The sequence below is a fragment of the Bubalus bubalis genome, chromosome 1 (assembly GCF_019923935.1).
Source record: "Bubalus bubalis isolate 160015118507 breed Murrah chromosome 1, NDDB_SH_1, whole genome shotgun sequence".
In the NCBI taxonomy this organism is placed as follows: domain Eukaryota; kingdom Metazoa; phylum Chordata; class Mammalia; order Artiodactyla; family Bovidae; genus Bubalus; species Bubalus bubalis.
In genome coordinates this window covers 39894471-39920778 of record NC_059157.1, presented here as the reverse complement: position 1 = coordinate 39920778, position 26308 = coordinate 39894471, and the positions used below count along the sequence as shown (strand labels likewise).

Below are 26308 nucleotides of genomic sequence, written 5' to 3'. Positions count from 1 at the left end.
AAAAAAGAAAAATCCTGCCATTTGCAACAACATGGGCGGACTTAAATGGCTTTATTATGCTAAGTGAAATAAACCTGATACAGAAAGACAAATATGCATAACCTCATTTATACATGGAATCTAAAAAGGTCAAACTAATGGAAACAGAGTGAAATGCTGGTGCCCAGGGTTTAGGGATAGGGGAGAGGGGAATTTAAAGTCAAAGGATATAGAATTTCAATTATGCAAGGTGGATACATTCTGGAAATCAATACACATCAGAGTGGTTGTAGCAAATAATACTGTATTGGACACTTTACATTTTGTTCTTATTTAAAAATAAGAAGAAGAACCAATAGGGTGGGAGGAAACTTTCAGAGTTGATGGACCTGCCTACTGCCTTGATGGACCTGCCTACTGCCTTGATGGTGGTGGTGGTCTCACAGAACTATGCTGCTACTGCTGCTGCTGCTAAGTCGCTTCAGTCGTGTCCGACTCTGTGCGACCCCAGAGACAGCAGCCAACCAGGCTCCCCTGTCCCTGGGATTCTCCAAGCAAGAACACTGGAGTGGGTTGCCATTTCCTTCTCCAATGCATGAAAGTGAAAAGTGAAAGTGAAGTCGTTCAGTCGTGCCCGACTCTTAGCGACCCCATGGACTGCAGCCTATCAGGCTCCACCGTCCATGGGATTTTCCAGGCAAAAGTACTGGAGTGGGGTGCCATTGCCTTCTCTGTACAGAAATATAATGATCCCCAAATTTAGAGAAGTGTATGTATTAAATAAGTGTAACTTTTCACATGTCAGTCAACCTCAATAAAGTAATTTTTTTTTAAAAAGAAAATTATGAAAGAAACTCAAATATTAAAGCCAAGGAGAAAAACAATAGTTGATATATTAATTAAAAGTATTATGGCATCTTATTCTCAAATAAATAATTTTATAACTCCTATTGAGTATGATTGAAGACCATAGGAAAAAGAATGAGGAAAGGAAGGGACTAGCACTCATGGGTATCAGTCAGGAGCTAACATGGGCTTGTATTTAACACAAAAACTATGTGCTAGTTTTGTTCATGAAACAACTGTGGCTCCACAAAGCTACATAACTTGTCCAAAGTCACTCAGATTTTACAACTGAGAGAGAAATCCACATCCCTCTGAACCCAAATATTGGCATTTAACCCTAGTTCTGCTCCTAACCTAATATAACAGAGAGTTATAACCCCTCTCTGTGCACTGGTTTAGCAGTTTACAAGAAGAATTTTGGGTAATTAGTGGATAAACAATGCATTTTTGTTTAAATAAATGAATTTTCTCCAATTGTAAAACTCTAGTATTCATAGAAGATCATTTGAATGCCTAGTTGATAGCTTCAACCCTTCAGAAGCACTGAAAAAGAGATATTTTTAATGAAGAAAGCATGAAAATATATATAACATTTTAATTTTGTTAAAATATATTTAATTGTATGATACATGTTTATTTGTTCAATTTAATAATTAAACAAAACCATTTTATGGTTCTGAATATTACTGAATGTGATTAACTTCAAAAATTTGTTTAACTCTTTATAAGATGGCAATTTGGAGATCTGGATCTAAGTTCAGATTGTTTCAATGTTTCCATGGCTATCATAACTAGGAAACTCTGTGACTTCAAAAATGGAAGGTGGGGATCACGGCCTACATTTATGATCTCATCCATCAAATACACCAAAGTTTTGTAAATTATCATTTCCCCTTGTGTATATCAGTTTTCTAACAAATCAGTTGGAAGGTGTTGTATTTTATGTCTGAAACCAATGTGCTTGAGATATAGTAACTACTTTTTCAGGTGACCAAAGGTAGTATCTACAAGTAAGATCATGTTCTTGGTAATACCCTTGACATGATGTGGTGAACACGGCACTTTACCTCTATGATATTCCTCCACAAAATCCATAATCATAACTAACCATGAAAAAAGGACACCAGACTAATCTCGATTGCAGGGCATTCTATAAAATGCCTGGGTTTCCCTAATGGCTCAGTGGTAAAGAATTCACCTGCCAATGTAGGAGACGTGCATTCAATCCCTGGGTCGGAAAGATCCCCTGAAGGAGTAAATGGCAACACACTCCAGTATTCTTGCCTGGAAAATCCCATGGACAGAGGAGCCTGGCTATGAAAGGGTCACAAAGAGAAGACAACTGAGCAACTAAGCATGCACACATGCTATAAAATGCCTCACTGGCATGCCTGAAACCTCTCAAGGTTATTAAGACAAAAGAAAGTCTGAGAAACTGTCATAGCCAAACAGATCCTAAATGCACTGTGGTATTTTTAGATGAAACCTTGGAGCAGAAAAAGCAACATTTGGTAAAAACCAGGGAAACATGACAAAAATAAAATCTTTAACAGTAATGTGTCAATACTGATTCATTAATGGTAACAAATGAACTGTATTAAAAGATTACCAAGAGAAGAATTAGGTACAGAATATGCAAACTCTTTGTACTACCTTAGCAATTTTTCTATAAATCTAAAATTGTTCTAACATAAAAAATATTTCATACCACTCTCATTTCAAGGATTTTAAATTTTATTTCCAAGGCTGTTTCTTTCAGTGTGTAAATATGAAAAGTTTTTAGAGCAGACGAATCTCACTTTCTGAAATAGAAACCATGAAAAAAAAAAAAAAGATAAACATTTTCAGAAAAGATTTTTCCAAACTAAGACTCTCCATAGCATAAGCTTTCCCACCCCAAGACAGTACTTCGTTTAGGACGCATTAGAAGATAACTGTCTTGAGGACTGAAGGAAGTCTGATTTAGGACAAGTCTCTGCTCTTTTCTTACTATGCTTTCCTCACTGGTATTATTTTCATTCTACAGATTTCCTGTGGGAATATTTTTTTCACTTCTTTTTGTCATTTTTTGAGTTTTAGTTTGGTAAAAACCAGATACCATACAAATCTACATTATTAGTGTTCATTTGCTCAATCGTGTTTGACTCTTTGCAACCCCATGGAATGCATCCCGCTAGGCTCCTCTGTCCATGGAATTTCCCAGGCAGGAATACTACTCCAAGAGATCTTGCAGACCCAGGGATCAAACCTGAGTTTCCAGTGTTTCCTGCATTAGCAGGTGGAGTCTTGACCACTGTACCACCCGAGAAGCACATTCCCAGGCAGGAATTCCTACTCCAGGGGATCTTGCAGACCTGGGGATCGAACCTGAGTTTCCAGTGTTTCCTGCATTAGCAGGTGGAGTCTTGACTGCTGTGCCACCCGAGAAGCACATTATTAGACAAAGGTCAATTAAAATATGCTATAAAACTTAAAAGTGAACCCAACGATGGAGATGGCCCCATCCACCTCTTCCTATTGTGGAAACCCCACTCTTCCATCAGGGCACCTCACTCCCAACTCATACTAACACATAACCAAGCAAGCATTCCTATGACCAATGAAAAATAGTAAAAACTCTCTATTTAGAAAAAATATAGAAAATAACTGCTAAAATTTTCTTTTTGAATCTAACATATATTCTCGTAAAATTTATTTTGGGATTAGCCTTTATATCCTTCCCTCTTACTATATTTTATGATAACTAATAAAATTCAAATACTTTGTATTTTTTAAATTTTGCCTTTTTAAAATTTTTATTTTATATAGTATAGTTTATAGAGCTAAGATGGACATCTGGACAGTCATTAGTTAAATAAAAATTATTTTAAAGTCAAGTCTGGATATTGATACAAACCCTACACACAGATCTACTGTTCTAGGGAATAAGTTTTATATACAGTGTATCTTGGGAATGTAATCATTTTAGGATGAAGAAGCGTGTCCTAATAAATAGCTTCCAAACAACGAAGGATAAAGATGCAGGACTAGACACCTGAGACCTTCCAGATCCTCTTGTTTTCACAACCATCTGACCTCAAAGAACCATGGATCTGCCCCTAGGGAAAACCCAAGTGGAATATGGCTCTTAAGCTAGGGAGGAAAAGCCCTGGTGTATTTAAACTCTGTGCTTTCATTTTGTTTAATTTTATTCTTGTGGGAAGAAGTTATTTTATATTGCCATCCTAGAATGACCAAGATACCTCTGATATTGGGTCCCCTGACAAAATAGACTTCCCTGGTGGCTCAGATGGTAAAGCATGTGTCTACAATGTGGGAGAGCTGAGTTCTATCCCTGGGTCGGGAAGTTCCCTGCAGAAGGAAAAGGCAACCCACTCCAGTACTCTTGCCTAGAAAATCCCATGGACAGAGGAGCCTGGTGTCCATGGGGTCGCAAAGAGTTGGACACGACTGAACGACTTCACTTTCACTTTCTTTCACTTTGACAAAATATGAAGTGACCATAAGTAGCCCGGTAGAATTTGATTGATTGACTTACAGAAAAATGACGGAATGCTCGTACAGCTCACAGGGAATTATCTCATAAAGGCAGAAAAGAATGTATCAATAATAATGTAATGTGAATCTAAAATCTTAAAACAAAATTTACTAAAAATAACATTTGATAATTGGTTTAAAACCTAAAATATTATTAATACAACTTTTAACATATTTTAATACACATCTATGTGTTCTTTTGACTGTGTGGATCACAATAAACTGGAAAATTCTTAAAGAGATGGAAATACCAGACCACCTGACCTGCCTCCTGAGAAATCTGTATGCAGGTCAGGAAGCAACAGTTAGAACTGGACATGGAACAACAGACTGGTTCCAAATAGGAAAAGGAGTCCGTCAAGGCTGTATATTGTCACCCTGCTTATTTAACTTATATGCAAAGTACATCATGAGAAATGCTGGACTGGATGAAGCAGAAGCTGGAATCAAGACTGCTGGGAGAAATATCAATAACCTCAGATATGCATATGATACCACACTTATGGCAGAAAGGGAAGAAGAACTAAAGAGCCTCTTGATGAAAGTGAAACAGGAGAGTGAAAAAGTTGGCTTAAAACTCAACATTCAGAAAACTAAGATCATGGCATCTTGTCCCATCAATTCATGGCAAATAGATGGGGAAACAATGGGAACAGACTTTATTTTCTTGGACTCCAAAATCACTGCAGATGGTGACTGCAGCCATAAAACCTTTCTTACTCCTTGGAAGGAAGGTTATGACCAACCTAGACAGCATATTAAAAAGCTGAGACATTACTTTCCAACAAAGGTCCATCTTAGTCGAAGCTATGGTTTTCCCAGGAGTCATGTATGGATGTGAGAGTTGGACTGTGAAGAAGGCTGAGCGCAGAAGAATTGATGCTTTTGAACTGTGGTGTTGGAGAAGACTCTTGGGAGTCCCTTGGACTGCAAAGAGATCCAACCAGTCCATCCTAAAGGAAATCAGTCCTGAATATTCTTTGGAAGGACTGATGTTGAAACTGAAACTCCAATACTTTGGCCCCCTGATGCAAAAAACTGACTCACTAGAAAAGACCCTGATGCTGGGCAAGACTGAAGACAGAAGGAGAAAGGGACAACAGAGGATGAGATGGTTGGATTGCTTCACCAACTCAATGGACATGCATTTGAGTAAACTCCAGGAGTTTGTGATGGACAGGGAGGCCTGGCGTGCTGCAGTCCATGGAGTCGCAAAGAGCAGGACACAACTGAGTGACTGAACTGAATACACATCTAGGATATATTTTTCATGCTGCAAATTATTATACACTCTAATAAGAAATCTTGTTTTGTATAACTGCTGCTGCTGCTAAGTCGCTTCAGTCGTGTCCGACTCTGTGCGACCCCATAGACGGAAGCCCACCAGGCTCTCCCGTCCCTGGGATTCTCCAGGCAAGAACACTGGAGTGGGTTGCCATTTCCTTCTCCAGTGCATGAAAGTGAAAAGTGAAAGGGAAGTCGCTCAGTCGTGTCCAACTCTTAGCGACCCAATGGACTACAGCCTACCCGGCTCCTCCATCCATGGGATTTTCCAGGCAAGAGTACTGGAGTGGGGTGCCACTGGATTCCTTATTATTGAGCATTTATTTTTAAAATATATTTTATTTTCAAAATTATCCTAAAACAAAATTGATTTTTTTTCCTCTTGGTATACATTTTTATGGATTTTTAACAACTGCATAGATTTGTACAACCCCCACCATAATCAGATGGAGAAATGTTTTTCTATAAACTCCCTTATGCTGTCCTCTTTATAGTCATATCCTTATCCTATTCATATCCCCTGCTACTGCTGCTAAGTCGCTTCAGTCATGTCCAACTCTGTGCGACCCCAAAGACGGCAGCCCACCAGGCTCCCCCGTCCCTGGGATTCTCCAGGCAAGAACACTGGAGTTCTTCATATCCCCTAACAACCACTAATTTTTTTTCATCACTATAGTTTTTGCCTCTTCATGAATATTAAATACGTGAAATCATCTGGTCAGTAGCCTTTTGACACGGTCTTCTCTCACTCGGCATAATGCCTTTGCAATTATCAAAGTCGCTGCATGTATCACTACTTTTCACGACTCAGTAGTATGCCATGGTATGGGTGTACCACAGTCGCATTAAGCATTTACCCACTGAAAGATATGTGGGCTATTTGAAGTTTCTGACTATTATAATAATTCTGCTATGAAAATTTATGTACAAGTTCTTCTGTGAACATGTCTGTTTCTTTTGGATATATACCCAAGAGAATCACTGGCTCATATTGTAACGATATTTAACCTTTTGAGGAACTGCCACAGTATTTTCCAAAGCAGTTGCATTATTTTATCTTCCCATTAGTAGTGTATCAGAGTTCTAATTTCTCTACATCTTTGTCAACACTTATTATTTTCATCAACACTTAGTATTTTTTTTTTTTAGTATAGCTCTTCTAGTATGCATGAAGCCATATGTCATTATGATCCTGATTTGTACTTTCCTGGAGAAGGCAATGGCACCCCACTCCAGTACTCTTGCCTGGAAAGTCCCATGGATGGAGGAGCCTGGAAGGCTGCAGTCCATGGGGTCGCTGAGGGTCAGACACGACTGAGCAACTTCACTTTCACTTTTCACTTTCATGTATCGGAGAAGGAAATGGCAACCCACTCCAGTGTTCTTGCCTGGAGAGTCCCAGGGATGGGGGAGCCTGGTGGGCTGCCGTCTATGGGATCACACAGAGTCGGACACAACTGAAGCAACTTAGCAGCAGCAGCAGCAGTGACTAATGATGGTGACCACCTTTTTATATGCTTATTGACCTTTTGTATATCTTATTTGGAGGAATGTCTATGAGTTTCTTTACAAATTTTTACTGAGCCTAATGTATGACACATAAAAGGGCTGGAAGGAAGTAAACTAATACTTAAATTTGCTTTTTTTTTTTTCTAAGCAGTCTAGATGTTTCACACTTCTTTTCTATATCTTATCTGTATTTTTAAATGATGTATTGCTTTTATAATTTAAAATGCAATTTTAATATTCTAAGTTGTTAATCAAGGCCTCTAAACATCTCTATCAAATGTAACATTACCTTCCTACTCTGGTCCCCGATCTAATCTACTTTCACTGAAAATTCACCTCATCTAGCAATCCCACTTCTAGGAATATATCCAAAGGAAGTGAAATCACTATTTTAAAGATGTATCAATATTTCCACTGAGAATTCACCTCATCTAGCAATCCCAGAGACGGCAGAGCCTGGTGGGCTGCCATCTATGGGGTCGCACAGAGTCAGACACGACTGAAGTGACTTAGCAGTAGCAGCAACAATCCCACCTCTAGGAATATATCCAAAGGAAGTGAAATCACTATTTTAAAGATGTATCAATACTCTCATGTTTGTTGCAGCATTATTCACAACAGTCAAGACGTGCAAACAAACTATCTATAGACAGATAAATGGATAAAGAAAACGTGGTATATATACATGCTGCTGCTGCGTCGCTTCAGTTGTGTCCAACTCTGTGTGACCCCATAGACAGCAGCCCACCAGGCCCCACCGTCCTGGGATTCTCCAGGCAAGAATACTGGAGTGGGTTGCCATTTCCTCCTCCAATGCATGAAAGTGAAAAGTGAAAGTGAAGTCACTCAGTCATGTCCAACTCTTAGCGACCCCATGGACTGCAGCCTACCAGGCTCCTCTGTCCATGGGATTTTCCAGGCAAGAGTACTGGAGTGGGTTGCCATTGCCTTCTCGTATGGAAGACTATTCAGCCTTTAAAAAGAAGTCCTGCCACGTGACAAGATGGGAATCTTGAGGGCATTATACGAAGTGATATAAGTCAGACAGAAGACACACAGTCTGATCCCACTTATATGTGGAATCTAAAAAAGCGAAACTCACAGAAACCGAGAGTAAATTACTAGTTGCCAGGGCCTGGGGGTAGGGAAAATGGGGAAACGTTGATCAAAGAGTACAAACTTCCAGCTACAAGAGGAATAAATTCTGGGAAACTAATGTACATCTCGGCGACTATAATTAATAATAGGTATCATATAATTGAAAGTTGCTATGAGAGTAGATCTTGAATGCTCTCAACACAGACACAGACACAGACACACACACACACACACACACACACACACGAAGGCTAACTATGTGAAATGTTTAGTAGGCTAACTAACCTTTTTGTGGTAATCATTTCAGAATATATATACATATCAAATCACTATGGTATACAATTTAGTATTATATATCAACTATAACTCAATAAAGCTGGAAAAATACTTTCTGAATGTCAATATAGAAAATTTAAATTTTTTTCTATTTTAAAAATTCAAAAATAAATAAATAAAATCTTAAGAAAATTTGCTCTTAACTTTCCTTTGTTAACTATTTTTCCTTATCCTCTTAAGAATCAGTATAAACAATATATATGTAGAGGCATACCCTGTGTGCATATTTCTGAAAATGGTACATGGCAATGCTATTTGGTAAATTATATTTCAGATACAAAGGGAAGGTCTGAAATTTGAGTATGCAATATAAATTACTCTTGCTTCCTGTGCATTATACTGGTTTTCCTAACTAAAATACCCATGACAATACCGAAGAAGAAACTAAACTTTGTCCAAGGCGTGAAAACAGTACATTATGGGTGCTAGTTTTTTTAGATCTGTTGATTGTATGTTCGGGATGGTTGGCCCTGATTACAGCTATAAGTACAGGGCTCCCCTGTGAGAAAAGTAAGACTTGTGAAATGTAAACAGACTGGTAGAAATGCAAACACATTTTCATTTACTAATTGCTGTAATCAAAGCAGAGCTTGTAAATCATTAGCTTTGGAAAGGTATAAACAGAAGTAATAAATTGATTAATCATGTTCTACAAAGGCATTTAAAAAAATGTGTTTTAACTCTATCAACTTTTCAGATAGGAACACTGGGATCAGAGATAAAAATTAACTTGTGGAATCTTGCATTCTGGAAGGCGAGGCCATCGGACTCCAAACCTCATTCTTTAATCTCCATGCAAACCTTTCCGGAAACATCAAAATGCCTTCTGTTCTCTCTTATTCCGTTTTATTTTTATTTAAATGCTAAAAAGAGACCCACTAAACTAATTTCATGACCCACTCATTTGATTTGCTGCTTGAAGAATTCTGCCCCAAGCAACAGGCTTAATTACAAAGCCATTGAGACTTTAGGAAATGCTTTTATATATTGAGATCATCTTATTCACAGAACGCTGCTTTGAAGAAGATCCAGTAGTTAGGGAAACTATCAATGCCATAGTCAGGCTCGCCCAGCTAGTTTATCACAGAATTAGGACTTAAACCCACAGCTCTGGCTCAAAATCCTTCCCTCTCCTCAGCCCTTCCATCTGTCCTGCACTGACCCCAGCCACAGTCCTCACTTTCCTGGGGCCCTACAGTCATGGCCAGTGGGCCTCTGGCCTGTCCCCTTCCCTCTGAAAGGCCATTCTGCCCAGAACAGCCTCCGTTATCCTTGCAAAACTAAGTTAAGTTCTAGCTCTGCTCTGCTCAAAGCCCTCACACTGGTGCAGACAAAGCGTACTCTAGAAGTCCCCCATGACCTGGCTCACAGCCTCTGCCCACCACACACAGACACAGTCACATATACACATGCATGTATACACACACACATGTCCATAGGCACACATGCAAATATGGGTACACACATGTGCACACCTACACACAAACTACAAATATACACTTGCACACAGAAACATGCATGTACACACATGTTCACATGCCAACACACCCAAACATAATGCATGTATGTGGACATATACATGTAAACACATACATAAACACACAAGCGTGCATTCTGCCCTTTCATTTGGTTGATATGTTTCTGGCTTGTTTATCTTCAGTGGGAAAGAATAATCTTTTAAATTATCCTATTGCTCAAATGTGTCTAAAACCCACACTGGGGAGGGGATATCAGGAAGCAATTTAGCCTGAGACAGAGTTTGGAAATAATATCAAGATTGGTTTAAAAAGCAATATTTGAATTTTATTAGTTACTATAACACACAATGCAAGTGAGAGTTATGGAGTTGTTGTTCAGTCACTAAGCTGTTTTCGAACCAAGGACTGCAGCACGACAGGCTTCCTTGTCCTTCACTATTCACTATTTCCCAGAGTTTATAGCATACAGTAACACCCATTGGAGGTGGGACATTTTAGAGCTTTCTTTCTATATTTATTTTTTCCAAAGGGAAGAATTTTCACTGTTTTCCACAGACGGTGCTTGGTGCCCCTGCCTGGTTGCACAGCAGGCTGCCGTGTGTCTACTACTGAGGAGTGAGACATCCTGAGACATGGGCTGTTCTAGAACAGGAGAGGGTGAGCAGGCAGCCCCGGCACCAGGCTCACGCGTGTGTTCCGTAGTGTGTGTGCATCATCACAGTGTCCTGCTCGGGCTGCCAGGGCCCCTGCACAGCCGGCTCACGCCTGTCTCAGCACCTGCAGGCTCATCTCCTCTCCCCAACGTCCTTCCCTCGGTCCCAGCTCAGCCCCTCGCTCGGCTCTTTCAGACTCTGCAAACCCAGCATCACGCTCCCATCATCGTGTGTGAAACGCTCCGATCTCACTCCTTCATTTGTCTGTTTCTCCCACTTACAGGACTAAGACACAGTCTCTTTCAGTCACTGAACTATACCCTGTGCCCAGCTCCTAATGGTTCTCAGCATGCTGCTTTTGCAAGAATGAAGTGTTACACATTGCAAACTGCTTTTTACCAATTCACAATGAATAAGATAAACTTGAAAATTCAATTTCTTATGCCTTGCCTTGATTAGTGGCTAAGTTTTAGATTTTTTTATACACACACACACACACACACACACACACATATATATAAATTTTCAAGATAAAGATAAAAGAAATATTTTCTGGGCTTCATTCAAATTTCAGTGTACCCCTGCTGTTACATCTCTAAGATGAAGGTTCCTGACTCCTAAATCAACATATTCCCTTTAAAATGCCAACAGCATCATGTGAAATACAGATTTGCTTTCCACAGCAGGCTTGCTTTCTCCAAATGTTTCCTTGCAAAAGCCTCCTTTTGCTCTGCAATCTGCTTTTTCTTCCCAATCGCTAGCCACCCAGATGCCTGTATGCTTGCTTCCTCTTAGCAGGAAGACCAATTCACCTTTCACACTGAGAACAGAAACTGGATGAAAAAACATGCAGAACCGAATCTCCTACACTAGAATTGCAGTGCTGGGGCGGAAACGCAGTACTGCAACAGCAAATTGAAACTGGCAATTTCACACCTGGCCCACTCACATATTCATTCATTCATTTCTTCAAATGTGTTCACCCAGGCGGGCGAGCTCGAGGGCTCTCAGAGTGGACGGTACTATGCAGTTCCTGTCATCAGGAAGTCACAGTCTTTCTACCAAGGGAGACCCAGTATTCATCACAAGGATGCTGGAAAACCTTGAAATGCCCAATTCATGCGATCAAGGGGCCCTAAGGTCCTCTCATGCAACCTTTCAGATACACGGGTAATATATTAATAATATATTAATAATCTCAGATATACAGGTAATACAGCATTCACAGCTATTTGGGGATTCATACTTCATTTTTAGAGCTAATGACAGTAAATTTTCAATGTTTATTTAGTTGCTAAGTCATGTCTGACACTTTGTAACCCTATGGACTATAGCCTGCCAGGATCCTCCTGCCAGTTGATTTCTAAGGGATATTTCCCAGGCATTTGCTCTAGTGACATATCGATTTCTTGTTTTCATTTCTATGAGAAAAAGGAGAGCTACTGCCTTAAAACAGCATGTGGGGTTCGTGAGTAACAACACAAAGAATCCAGCAAGGGGAAGCAGTGCCAAAGTCAGGGTGCCAGGCAGGGCCCGGGCAAGGGGAACAGTGCTGTACGTTATGCTCAAGGCAAGAGTTGCTGATGTTCTCACACTGACCACTCTTGGAACTGAACTAGCCTCATAAACCACTCGTCACTTACAAACATATTTTGCTAAAGATTGCTAAAGATACCAGAATCCAAAAAAAAATTAAAAAAATTAAAAAAATTAAAATTAAAAAAAAAAAAAAAAGATACCAGAATCCAAGAGATTCACTAGAGAGATCTCAGGATGTCTGAATTTATGGAAGTAAACTTACAAAGTCTGAGAAGGCACTGATGCTTTTTCTGAACTGCCTGGAGCAGTCAAAGCTATTTGGGGATTCCGCTAATGACAGTAAATTTTCGATGTTTATTTAGTTGCTAAGTCATGTCTGACACTGTGCAACCCTTTGTACTATAGGCTGCCAGACTCCTCTGTCCATGGGATTCTCCAGACAAGAATACTGGAGTGGGTTGCCATTTCCTTCACCAGGGGATCTGCCCAACCCAGTGAAGGCATCTGGCTCACCTGTATTGGCAGGCAGATTCTTTACCACTGAGCCATCAGGAATTCCACTGGGAGAAGGCAATGGCAACCCACTCCAATACTCTTGCCTGAGAAATCCCGTGGACGGAGGAGCCTGGTAGGCTACAGTCCATGGGGTCATGAAAAGTTGGACACGACTGAGCAACTTCACTTTCATTTTTCACTTTCATGCATTGGAGAAGGAAATGGCAACCCACTCCAGTGCTCTTGCCTGGAGAATCCCAGGGACAGGGGAGCCTGGTAGGCTGCCGTCTATGGGGTCGCACAGAGTCGGACAAGACTGATGTGACTTAGCAGCAGCAGCAGCAGCACCAGGAAGCTGCCTACCATTTCTTATCATTGTTCAGTTGCTCAGCCCCATACAACTCTTTGCGACCCCATGGACTGCAGCACGGCAGGCCTCACTGTCCTTCACCATCTCCTGAAGCTTGCTCAAACTCATGCCCATTGAGTCAGTGATGCCATCCAACCATCTCATCCTTTGTCATCCCCTTCTCCTCCTGCCTTCAATCTTTCCCAGCATCAGGGTCTTTTCAAATGAGTCAGCTCTTCCCATCAGGTGGCCAAAATATTGGAGTTTCAGCTTCAACATCAGTCCTTCCAATGAATATTCAGGACTGATTTCCATTATGATGGATTGGTTGGATCTCCTTGCTGTCCAAGGGACTCTTGAGAGTCTTCTCCAACACCAGAGTTCAAAAGCATCAATTCTTCGGTGCTCAGATTTCTTTATGGTCCAACTCTCACATCCATACATGACTACTGGAAAAAGCACAGGTTTGACTAAGATGGACCTTTTCTGGCAAAGTAATGTCTCTGCTTTTTAATATGCTGTCTAGGTTGGTCATAACTTTTCTTCCAAGGAGCAAGTATCTTTTAATTTTATGGCTGCAGTCACCATCTCCAGTGATTTTGGAGCCCAAGAAAATAAAGTCTGTCACTATTTCCATTGTTTCCCCATCAATTTGCCATGAAGTGATGGGACCAGATGCCATGATCTTCATTTTTTAAATGTTGAGTTTTAAGCCAGCTTTTTCACCCTCCTCTTTCATCTTCATCAAGATGTTTAGTTCCTCTTTGCTTTCTGCCATAAGCATGGTATCTTCTGTGTATCTGAGGTTATTGATATTTCTCCTGGCAGTCTTGATTCCAGTTTCTGCTTCATCCTGCCTGGCATTTCCCATGATGTACTCTGCATATAAGTTAAATACACAGGGTGACAAAATACAGCCTTGATGTACTCCTTTCCCAATTTGGAACCAGTCTGTTGTTCCATGTCTGGGTTCTAACTGTTGCTTCTTGACCTGCATACAGGTTTCTTAGGAGGCAGGTAAGGTGGTCTGGTATTTCTATCTCATTAAGAATTTTCCACAATTAATTGTGATCCACACAGTCAAAGGCTTCAGCATACCATTAGCTGGCAGAAATTACATCTTAATATTTGACTTATTTTCTCAGTAGTTAGTTTTTCCTTTTTATAAGCATATTAAAACAAAGAAGAAATATTCAACTATCTACCAGTTACAGACACACAAAAGACTTTATTACTTTTAATCAAAAGGCATATTTAAAAAAAAAAATCTTATACATAGTCCTGGATGTTCACTGGAAGGGCTGATGTTGAAGCTGAAACTCCAATACTTTGGCCACCTGACGCGAAGAACTGACTCATTTGAAAAGACCCTGATGCTGGGAAAGATTGAGGGCAGGAGGAGAAGGGGACGACAGAGGTTAAGATGGTTGGATGGCATCACTGACTCAATGGACATGAGTTTGGGTGAACTCTGGAAGTTGGTGATGGACAGGGAAGCCTGGCGCACTGTGGTTCATGGGGTCGCAAGGAGTCAGATATGACTGAGCGACTGAACTGAACTGAACTATACATAAATTAATGATGAGTCTCTGTTTGTCAGTTTTCTGCATTTCTGTGTGTGTGTGTGTGATTGGAAGTTGCTGTTCAGTCACTTCTAAGTAATTCTCTTAATAGTACTTCTATTTTCTTATGGTCGGAGAAGGCAATGGCACCCCACTCCAGTACTCTTGCTTGGAAAATCCCATGGACGGAGGAGCCTGTGAGGCTGCAATCCATGGGGTCACTACGAGTCAGACACGACTGAGCGACTTCACTTTCACTCTTCACTTTCATGCATTGGAGAAGTAAATGGCAACCCACTCCAGTGTTCTTGCCTGGAGAATCCCAGGGACAGGGGAGCCTGGTGGGCTGCCATCTATGGGGTCGCACAGAGTCGGACACGACTGAAGTGACTTAGCATAGCATTTTCTTATGGTAACCTGATTTGGGGTTCAATACCACATGTATACATGTGTGTGTGCAAATGTATGCGTATGAATATGTACACAGGTATAAGATTAATAGCATATATTATATATTTAATGTAAAAACATTTTAATAATAATACCAACTATAAAAATAATTCATCATGTTGGAAAACAGATACTAAGTTACATAGTTATGGTATCTTTAAATTTGCCCCCAAAACATCATTTTCAGACAATTCAAGATTTAGGCCATAATTTTTCAGGATTTTGATCAAATGATCAAATTTTGATCAATATTATCAAAGAGATCTGCCCTCTGCTCTCCCTAGGTTTCTCCACTGTATTCTCCCCTCACACCTTGTATTTCCCTTCACTACTATTACCATGTCTCCTGCATATATATTAAGAGTATTCCTCATGAGATAGGCTCTGCTTCATTTAAACACTGCAGCTCTGGGGAGCAACATCTGCTCTGTGTGCAACAAATCCCTTCCGCCTCTGTCTACTTCGCAGGACAGTCCCATAGAGTGGGATCACTGCTCATACTCAGTTATCTCTCTTCACTCTGTGAACATTTTTCCTGGGGATTATATGTACATGCTCAGTCATCCGACTCTTTGTGACCCCATCAACTGTAGCCCACCAGGCTCCTCTATCCATGGGATTTCCCAGGCAATAATATTTGGAGTGGGTTGCCATTTCCTTCTCCAGGGGATCTTCCCCACCCAGGGATTGAACCTGCGTCTCCTGAATTGGCAGGTAAATTCTTTAACCACAGTGCCACCTGGGAAGCCCATATATCTGTGTGTGTATGTGTGTGTGTGTGCATGCGTGTGTGCTCAGTTGCCCAGCTGTGTCCACCTCTTTGCAACTGTATGGACTGTAGCCAAGGGACTCCAAAGACCATTAACACTAATGCTGCTGCCTTCCTCCAACACCTTTCCTTGAAGTTCTCAACCACACCTCAGCAAGTATTTCATCTTCTCTCAAGGATACCTGTTCCCCATGTGACTCAGTATTCGCACAGAGCACCCCCTGTGCCAGGACCCTTCCACTGATCCCCACCTTCTAGCTCACTTCCCTCATCTACAAACACAGAGCAAACAGAACCCGACCTAGACACCTATTTAATATAACAACTCACTTCCGTCATAATCAGCTTGCCCTTACCCCTCAGTGCTACTTGAATAACTTTATTTTCCATTTACCTTTTTGTTCAAAGAATCAGAACAGGGTAGGGGGCAGACCACCAGTTAGTAAGAGAAGACCCAAGTTCTGATCACAAGCCCTTTCCTCCTTAGATGTTTGATATGGAGCAGTTCACTCATTGTCTTTAAGCTTCAGGCTAATTTGTAGAATATGAATAGTCTGCTCCTAAGAATGCTTTGGGGGAAAAAATGAGCTTAAAGATCTTTATAAAAGCTGTATAAACCACTTTAAAGAATTATTTAACTATGAAGTTATATTATCGTGGCAGCTTTTGGAGACAGAAAAACCAAGTAAGAAAACAGAAGCTTCATTCTGCCCAGAGTACAATCATTCCTTTTCAAATGCAGGATATTTTTAAGCAAAAGAATAGCATTATTGACAGTCTGAAGAGTGAAAAACATAAATTTAAATTTACCTAACAGAGAAGAGAAATACAATTTGTTTTACAATATTGTATATAACTGTCACCTATGTTTTCCCAGGCTTCATAAAGTATGAATAGTATTAGTAATTTTAAATTGCACATCCCTGAGAATTTCCATCCACTGTTGCAGAACTCTTCAGAACTGCAGCATCATTTTGAGAGTTGGTCCTAGGGAGAGTCTGTATGTGTTCACAGATGCTCTCCTATGTCAGGAGGTGTCTCCCAGGATAGCCCTCATCTTATTCTCCCATAGAGAATTCAGCCTAGTCTCCTAAGAGAATGCAGCACAGTGACCCTTTTATAGGATACACTTGTTTAAAGTTTGTAAACTCAGAGCTTGAGAATGGCCATGGGGCTACAAATATCAAAAAAAAAAAAAAGAAAGAAAAGATATACTAGCATGAAAAATAAAAAAATTTACAAAGTTTGCATTGACTGTCTCTAATAAACCAGGAAAATTACAGTAAGACGCTATTTAGCCTTGACTCCAAGGACTTAAGTGTTAAATATTCTGTTGAACAGACAGCTGCTCTTGATCGAGACCCACTCAAAACAATTCTCTGAATTCACTGGCAGTGACTGCAGTCTTAGAGAGAAAGAAAGAAATTCTGTGCAGAGGCTATCCTGGCCTGCTCTCCAATTTAGGCAAAGCAAACATGCTCCTCATCTTTACCTGAGTTCAACCCAAAGCAAAAACCCAGAGCAAAATGTTATTTAGCAGTAAGAATGTACACACCAAAGAAGATAAGAAGAAAAGACTGGAAAGACATACCTTTTGATGCACCTCAAGTATTTATACATTTAGTCAAGAAAGGAAACAACTTACCACAGAGTTCAACTGTGTTTTTCTTTCACACTAACTGGAAGGTTTAATGAACAAGATGAGATCTTGGGGGCACAGTCTTATGAAGGATTCTACTGAGACTGAGAGAAAGCTAAACTGAGAAATAACAAAAAATGAACAGGGATTATACAATTTTTCCCTAGTTCAAGACAGGAAGAACATAGTCTTGGGAAAGAGTGTCATGTCAGCATCTACAGAGACACAGGATTTTAGGAGGACTGTTGGTGAGCGAGGTCTCTGGAAAATAAAGCTTGAGGCAAAACTCAAAATCTAATATTTCATTGGGAGGTACAGTCTCAGCAAAAGTGTGTGAGAATGGTAAGTGAGGCAGGAAATCTTGGATGGGAAGCAAATAACTTGGCATGCAACTGAACCATTCACTTATTTATTATATAAAAACTTATTGTATTCAAATCTAGTTGATTTACAGTGTTGTGTTAGCTGCTATACAGCCAAGTGATTCAGTTAAACATATATATTATTTTCCATATTCGTTTCCATTATGGCTTATCACAGGATAGGTTCCCTGCATCTGTTCCCTGAATCTGGTTCCCTGCACTATACAGTAGGACCTTGGTGTTCATCCATCCTATATATAATATGAACCATTTATTTATGATTTTCACTTATGAAAAAGAGAAATAAATCTGACAGGTGTTCAGCACTACAATACACCGTTGGACATACTGGGTTAGCCAGAGAGTTCATTTGGGTTTTCTTAACATCTTTCTCAGATGCAGTGGAAAAAAACCAAACAAACTTTTCGACTAACCCAATAATTTCATGAATAGCTTGCCACCAAACCATTCATTAAAGAGAGAGATGGAAGGAAATGTAACTGCAGGCCCCATCCTTTCTTCAACTGCTTATTTGCAGGGTTTCTGTATTATTTTATTAGATGGTCAGCCAGGTATGGACTCTAAAGGGGGCAGAGGAGAGATTCAGGTAAAAAAAAAACAATGTGTCATACTTACAGGTCCTAGAGATGGGAGGCACTGGGATGGTCAGAAGGTGAAGACAGTACTCAGGCCATAGTCTTTATTGGGGTTCCATGGAAAAAGCAGGGTGAACAGTTAGAATTGACTTGTCTGAAGAACTGACCAGACTCGGGGCTATACAGACAGTCCCTACTTGTCTGCTACCTGGCTGTGGGGATGATTGAAGCAGGAGAACATTGTCTCCTGGGCTGCACAGGCCAGAGAGTGGAGTAGGCTCTGAATGAGTTAGTTTTGCAAGAGGCATGCTCCTGGCCAAGCCCTTGTTATCTCTAAGAATCAGCCAATAGGGAGAGGCATCCATAAAGGTTTTGAAAGATGTCAAGGCATAATAATATATACAAAATACAACATACATGCACAATACAAGTTCAACCTCCTACCCTTCCAGCCTGAGAACTTCAGCAGCCCCAAGAAGCATCAGATTCTACACCCTTAACTCTGGTGCTTCCTCAAAGAAATGCTCAAAATTCCAGAGGTGCTAGCCAGAAATGCCACTTCCTTTCATGCCTGCTTTTTCAGTGGAATCAGAAGCTCAAATCAATCAGCAGTTTGTCAAAAACTGCTATCTCTCATAGAAGAAATGTTTCTCCTTTGAGAATCAAGCCCCACTAACTTATAAAAGTCCAAGTTTAACCTGTAAGAGAGTCAGAAGTGACTTACCAACTGAACAACAACAACCTGTGAATGACTGTAAGAAAAAAGACACTAACACACTCCTTCCAAAGGTTAGCCCTTCCTGGAGATGCTTTGCAAGACTGAAGACCACTTCACTTTACTTCCCCACTGCCTCTCCCTCCCTTTCTGCCTTTTGACTTTAGTTCTTCATAGCCCCTCTCTCTGGTTCTGTAAAAGAACCTGACTTCCAGACCCCAACAAAATGGTTACTCTCAGACTTTAGTCTGCCATCTTCTTCTCGGTTAGCTGACTTTTTCAATAAAGTATCCTTTGCCTCAAAACCTCATCTCTCAGATTCATTAGCCTCTCATGCAAGAAGCAAAGCAAGCTTGGACAGGGTAACAGCAATAGCACCTCTTTCCCTGTAAGACTGCATTCAGTTTCAGTTCAGTTCAGTCGCTCAGTCGTGTCCAACCCTTTGCGACCCCATGAATCGCAACACACCAGGCCTCACTGTCCATCACCAACTCCCGGAGTTCACCCAGACTCACATCCATCAAGTCAGTGATGCCATCCACCCATCTCATCCTCTGACGTCCCCTTCCCCTCCTACCCCCAATCCCTCACAGCATCAGAGTCTTTTCCAATGAGTCAACTCTTCGCATGAGGTGGCCAAAGTACTGGAGTTTCAGCTTTACCATCATTCCTTCCAAAGAAATCCCAGGGCTAATCTCCTTCAGAATGGACTGGTTGGATTTCCTTGCAGTCCAAGGGACTCTCAAGAGTCTTCTCCAACACCACAGTTCAAAACCATCAATTCTTCTGTGCTCAGCCTTCTTCACAGTCCAACTCTCACATCCATACATGACCACAGGAAAAACCATAGCCTCGACTAGATGAACCTTTGTTGGCAAAATAATGTGTCTGCTTTTGAATAGGCTATCTAGGTTGGTCATAACTTTTCTTTCAAGGAGTAAGCGTCTTTTAATTTCATGGCTGCAATCGCCATCTGCAGTGATTTTGGAGCCCCCAAAATTAAAATCTGACACTGTTTCCACTGTTTCCCAATCTATTTCCCATGAAGCAATGGGACCGGATGCCATGATCTTCGTTTTCTGAATGTTGAGCTTTAAGCCAACTTTTTCACTCTCCACTTTCACCTTCATCAAGAGGCTTTTTAGTTCCTCTTCACTTTCTGCCATAAGGGTGGTGTCATCTGCATATCTGAGGTTGTTGATATTTCTCCCGGCAATCTTGATTTCAGCTTGTGCTTCTTCCAGCCCAGCGTTTCTCATGATGTACTCTGCATAGAAGTTAAATAAGCAGGGTGACAATATACAGCCTTGACCTACTCCTTTTCCTATTTGGAACCAGTCTGTTGTTCCATGTCCAGTTCTAACTGTTGCTTCCTGACCTGCATACAAATTTCTCAAGAGGCAGATCAGGTGGTCTGGTATTCCCATCTCTTTCAGAATTGTCCACAGTTTATTGTGATCCACACAGTCAAAGGCTTTGGCATAGTCAAGAAAGCAGAAATAGATGTTTTTCTGGAACTCTCTTGCTTTTTCCATGATCCAGCGGATGTTGACAATTTGATCTCTGGTTCTTCTGCCTTTCCTAAAACCAGCTTGAACACCTGGAAGTTCATGGTTCACGTGTTGCTGAAGCCTGGCTTGGAGAATTTTGAGCATTACTTTAACAGCGTGTGAGATGAGTGCAATTGTGCAATAGTTTGAGCATTCTTTGACATTGCCTTTCTTTGGGATTGGAATGAAAACTGACCTTTTCCAGTCCTGTGGCCACTGCTGAATTTTCCAAATTTGCTGGCATATTGAGTGCAGCACCTTCACAGCATCATCTTTCAGGATTTGAAATAGTTCAACTGGAATTCCATCACCTCCACTAACTTTGTTCATAGTGATGCTTTCTAAGGCCCACTTGACTTCACATTCCAGGATGTCTGGCTCTAGGTGAGTGATCACACCATCGTGATTATCTGGGTCATGAAGATCTTTTTTTTACAGTTCTTCTGTGTATTCTTGCCATCTCTTCTTAATATCTTCTGCTTCTGCTAGGTCCATACCATTTCTGTCCTTTATCGAGCCCATCTTTGCATGAAATATTCCCTTGGTATCTCTAATTTTCTTGAAGAGATCTCTAGTCTTTTGAATTCTGTTGTTTTCCTCTATTTCTTTGCATTGATTGCTGAAGAAGGCTTTCTTATCTCCTCTTGCTATTCTTTGGAACTCTGTATTCAGATGCTTATATCTTTCCTTTTCTCCTTTGCTTTTCACTTCTCTCTTTTCACAGCTATTTGTAAGGCCTCCCCAGGCAGCCATTTTGCTTTTTTGCATTTCTTTTCCATGGGGATGGTCTTGATCCCTGTCTCCTGTACAATATCACAAACCTCATTCCATACTTCATCAGGCACTCTGTCTATCAGATCTAGGCCCTTAAATCTATTTCTCACTTCCACTGTATAATCATAAGGGATTTGATTTAGGTCATACCTGAATGGTCTAGTGGTTTTCCCTACTTTCTTCAATTTCAGTCTGAATTTGGCAATAAGGAGTTCACGGTCTGAGCCACAGTCAGCTCCTGGTCTTGTTTTTGCTGACTGTATAGAGCTTCTCCATCTTTGGCTGCAAAGAATATAATCAATCTGATTTTGGTGTTGACCATCTGGTGATGTCCATGTATAGAGTCTTCACAGGTACCCAGTTTTGAATTCAGTTCAGTTCAGTCACTCAGATGTGTCTGACTCTTTGTGACCCCATGCACTGCAGCATGCCAGACTTCCCTGTCCATCACCAACTCCCGGAGTCCACCCAAACCCATGTCCATTGAGTGGTGATGCCATCCAACCATCTCATTTTTTGTTGTCCCCTTCTCTTGGGCTTCCCTGGTGGCTCAGAGGTTAAAGTGTCTACCTGGAATGCGGGAGACCCAGGTTCAATCCCTAGGTCGGGAAGATCCCCTGGAGAAGGAAATGGCAACCCACTCCAGTACTCTTGCCTGGAGAATCCCACGGAGGGAGGAGCCTGGTAGGCTACAGTCCATGGGGTCGCAAAGAGTTGGATCCCTTGGAGAAGGAAATGGCAACCCACTCCAGTACTCTTGCCTGGAGAATCCCATGGAGGGAGGAGCCTGGTAGGCTACAGTCCATTGGGTTGCAAAGAGTCGGACTCGACTGAGCGACTTCACTTTCACTTTCTCTTCCTACCTTCAATCTTTCCCAGCATCAGGGTCTTTTCTAGTGAGTCAGTTCTTTGCATCAGGTCACCAAAGTACTGGAGTTTCAGCTTCAGCATCAGTCCCTCCAATGAATATTCAGGACCGATTTTCTTTAGGATTGACTGGTTGGATCTCCTTGCAGTTTTGAATTAACTGGTTCTTTTTCAAGAACAGATCATTAGCTTATCAGTTGCATCAGTATTATTTGCATGGAATTTAATTTGTTCTCTGCAAGCACTACAGGTATTTTAAGAACAAATTTGATCAAAGTTAAATCTAGAATAAAGACAACACATATAATCATTTGCAATATTTCCTATATTGAAGTTGCTGAAGGTCTGTATAAGAAACAATTGCAATGAATATCATGAATAAGCTGACCTCCTTTCTGATAAAAGCCCATATAATTTCAAGGGGAAAAGACTTCGAAGCTTTTTGAGTTGCAATTAAGGTAAATGTGCTTTGAGATAGAAGTCCGGCTTTTTTCAGAGCCCAAGCTGGATATTGATGACTTTCATTTGTATTCAGTCTTCTAATTAATGCAAAGAAGTTTCTCAGTGCTTAACATTATTCCCCAGCACATTTGGCTTAGATATTTAAATACCTGAAATGTTCAAGAGCATTCTGGGTTCTTTAATTACTTCTTCTTGCATTATGGCCCAGTTCTAATCAGGCAGAATGGTGTGGCCAAAGCATAACTAGCTCTTCACAAGGCTTCTGCTCAGTGGCTACTGTGTAATTGCCAAGGCAGTCTTCTTGCGTTCTTTGTCTAAATTCTTGGCCAAAGTTTCACAACTTTCATTAACCTTTCTGACTTTTATATTTACTATTCCTCCTTTTATTATGTGGATGGAGCTGACTTTGGATTTTTGTGGGACGTTAGTTCTCCGACAGGGATTGAACCCATGTCCCCTGCATTGGAAGTGCAGAGTCTTAACCACTGGACCACCAGAGAAGTCCCTATCCTTTGCTGTCTTAAAGCACCCATTTTTACTACTTTATTTCAAATAGTGAAAGTGTTGTGATATGTAGATTTTCCTAGTCACTAAATGTAGCTCAGGCTTTTACCCATCTGCTTTTTATTTGTGAAAAACTAATTTTGAGTCCGATGAAGTACTTGTAATCATGGATCTGCTGAACATCAGAGTCAGGGCTTGAATGCTAGTCTCCCCATGCCAATGCTAGTGATTTTGACAGCACACTTCCACCTTCCTTTTAAAGCATGTTAGACCAAAAGTAAAATGATTTGAGGTCAATGTAGCCTTAACGTGCACCTCTTTTTTTTTTTAACCTGGAAACTAATATTAATTTTGGAAGAATACCTCATGTAAGTTTCAATCTGTTGCAGGTTCTACTCTTGATATTTTTTCTACCCTAAAGAAAGTCTGTACAAAGCTATAGCTATTGGGTTCTAGGGTAATAACCGTATAAATATGTATGGAAGTGAAAAAAAAAAGCAACCATATATTTTAAGGTCAAGAGCCTGGAACCTTCTTAGTTCCCTGACCAGGGATCAGACCTGTACCGCCTGCACTGGAAAGCGATGTCTTAACCACTGGACCAGGGAAGTCCCTCAGCCGACTCTTCAAATTATGGCGCTGTAACTGTCACGCCCTCGCCACTCGCTCCAGTGGTCAGATCTTCTCCTCCAAGTAGAACTTACTATCTTACCTTTTTGCAAGTGGACACTTCTCTGAAAACAAGCAATTACATTTACCTAATGGCCATGAAAAAGAATCTTAAGTTGTGTCTTGGACATAACAAAGTTATAATTATGTTTCATGAGCCTCTAATCTCTGTGAAAAGCAATAAAGAGGAACGCTACAGAATAATTAGAAAATAGGACAGTAATATGTATTTCCCTACTTGATACTGAAATCTGAATTCACCTATTAAATTTAATAGCTCACCATCGTCACTCAGAGCCTTATAATATTTATAGCACTCTAGAACTTATCAAGGAGAAGGAAATGGCAACCCACTCCAGTACTCTTGCCTGGAAAATCCCATGGACAGAAGAGCCTGCCAGGCTACTGTTCATGGGGTTGCAAGAGTCGGACACAACTTAGCGACTAAACTACCACCACCATCAGAACCTATCAAAGTTTCAATTCACTAATGTATTTGCTATAGAACAATTTAAAAATATTAGCAAAATAAAATATGTATGTAATGTCCCTTAATTAAATGTTCAATATTCACCTCTATATGGATCACAACAAAGAACAAAGAAAATTAATAAAGAAAAACTTCTGAATAATTATAATTGGTACCACAAAAATATATGTACTAAAATTCATATAGTAATACTTTACTGAGAAATTCTTATCTGATATCCTAACAGGCATAATATTCAAAAGACAAGACCTAAATCTGTATCTTTGGTCACATGAATTTGAGATAGTTGGTTTCAAGCAATTTTATCAGGCACCATTACCCCTAATCTTTTCTTCATGATAATATCTGAAATTTATGCATACCATAATTTAACAAACAGGGTCACACAGATAAGCCTATATTATATAACACCTGTACAGAAAAACATAGTTTTATTTGAGTCTTAAAGTGATATGCCATCAAGTAGCCAACAGAAACAAGCCTTTTTATTGGGAAATTCACTTAAAAATCAAGTGACAAGAAATTCTACTATGAAGCAGGGAGTTCCTGACAAAATGACCGGCCTGAGACAGAAACTATGAACTCTGGGCAAGATTAAAAATGAACAAACAAACAACAAAAGCCTTTCTGAGCACTCTGGAGCCTGCACAAAGTTGGCAGATTTTTAGGGGAGTTGAAACTTAAAGGAAGCAGTCAGCTACAAATGAGGTCCCCATCTTTTTAGCTTTTCCCCAACTGCTGGACCAGTCATGAAGGCTGCACAATGGGAGAGATTCTGCTATAAATTCTGTCCCATTTCTTGTTGAAGGAACTGGCAAAGGTGCCTGGGGCAACCAGGACTGCAGAAAGCAGAGAGCCATAAAGCTGAAGTTCAAGTTATGTATATAAACTCTGCTTTTGTCTCCAGCTGAACCATGAACTCCTGTGTAGAGTCCAGACAGAAACAAAGCAACCCAAGGTCTGAAGAGTTACCTGCCACATATGCAACAGAAACTGCAACATGAATGTAGCCAGTTGATTGCCTTCTAAGGCAAAACTGCCATATTCTTACAAAGATTACACAATCCATATGTCTACAACATAATATCCACAATGTTGAGGATATATGCCATCACTACATAATATACAAAGGGCCAGAATCGTATATTCTCATAGAAAAATAAAATCATCTAAGCGAACACTTTATGTTGGAAATAGCGATCTTAAACGTGTTTAGCGGTACAAAGGGAAAAATTATATATTTATATAAATGAAAATTAGGAAATCTCAACAAAGCGATTGAATAATATATAAATATACGAGTATGTACATCAACACCAAAGAATTGATGTTTTGAACTGTGGTGCTGGAGAAGACTGTTGAGAGTCCCTTGGACAGCAAGGAGATTCAACCAGTCCATCCTAAAGGAAATCAGTCCTGAATATTCATTGGAAGGACTGATGCTGAAGCTGTGATACTTTGGCCACCTGATGCAAAGAGCTGACTCATTGGAAAAGACCCTGATGCTGGGAAAGGCTGAAGGTAAAAGGAGAAGAGAGAGGCAGAGGATGAGATGGTTAAATAGCATCACCGATTCAATCTATATTAATTTGAAAAAACTCTGGGAGATAGTGAAGGACAAGAAAGCCTGGCATGCTGCAGTCCATGGGATCACAAAGACCTAGACACAGCTTAGTGACTGAACAACAGCAACAAATACACAGAAATATACATCTAGAAATAAAAAAATAATCAATATCTGAAACGTTAAAAAAAATTACTGAAATTGAGCAGTACCATCCTGGGCCTTCCAGGGG

At 40.4% G+C, this 26308-nt stretch overlaps 1 long non-coding RNA gene across 1 annotated transcript in view; it reads right to left on the bottom strand.

The window, feature by feature from the left end:
- The window catches only part of LOC123332600, a 167295-nt gene that overhangs the window by 88148 nt on the left and 52839 nt on the right, over positions 1-26308 (bottom strand). The gene's annotated exons all lie outside the window — the stretch shown is intronic.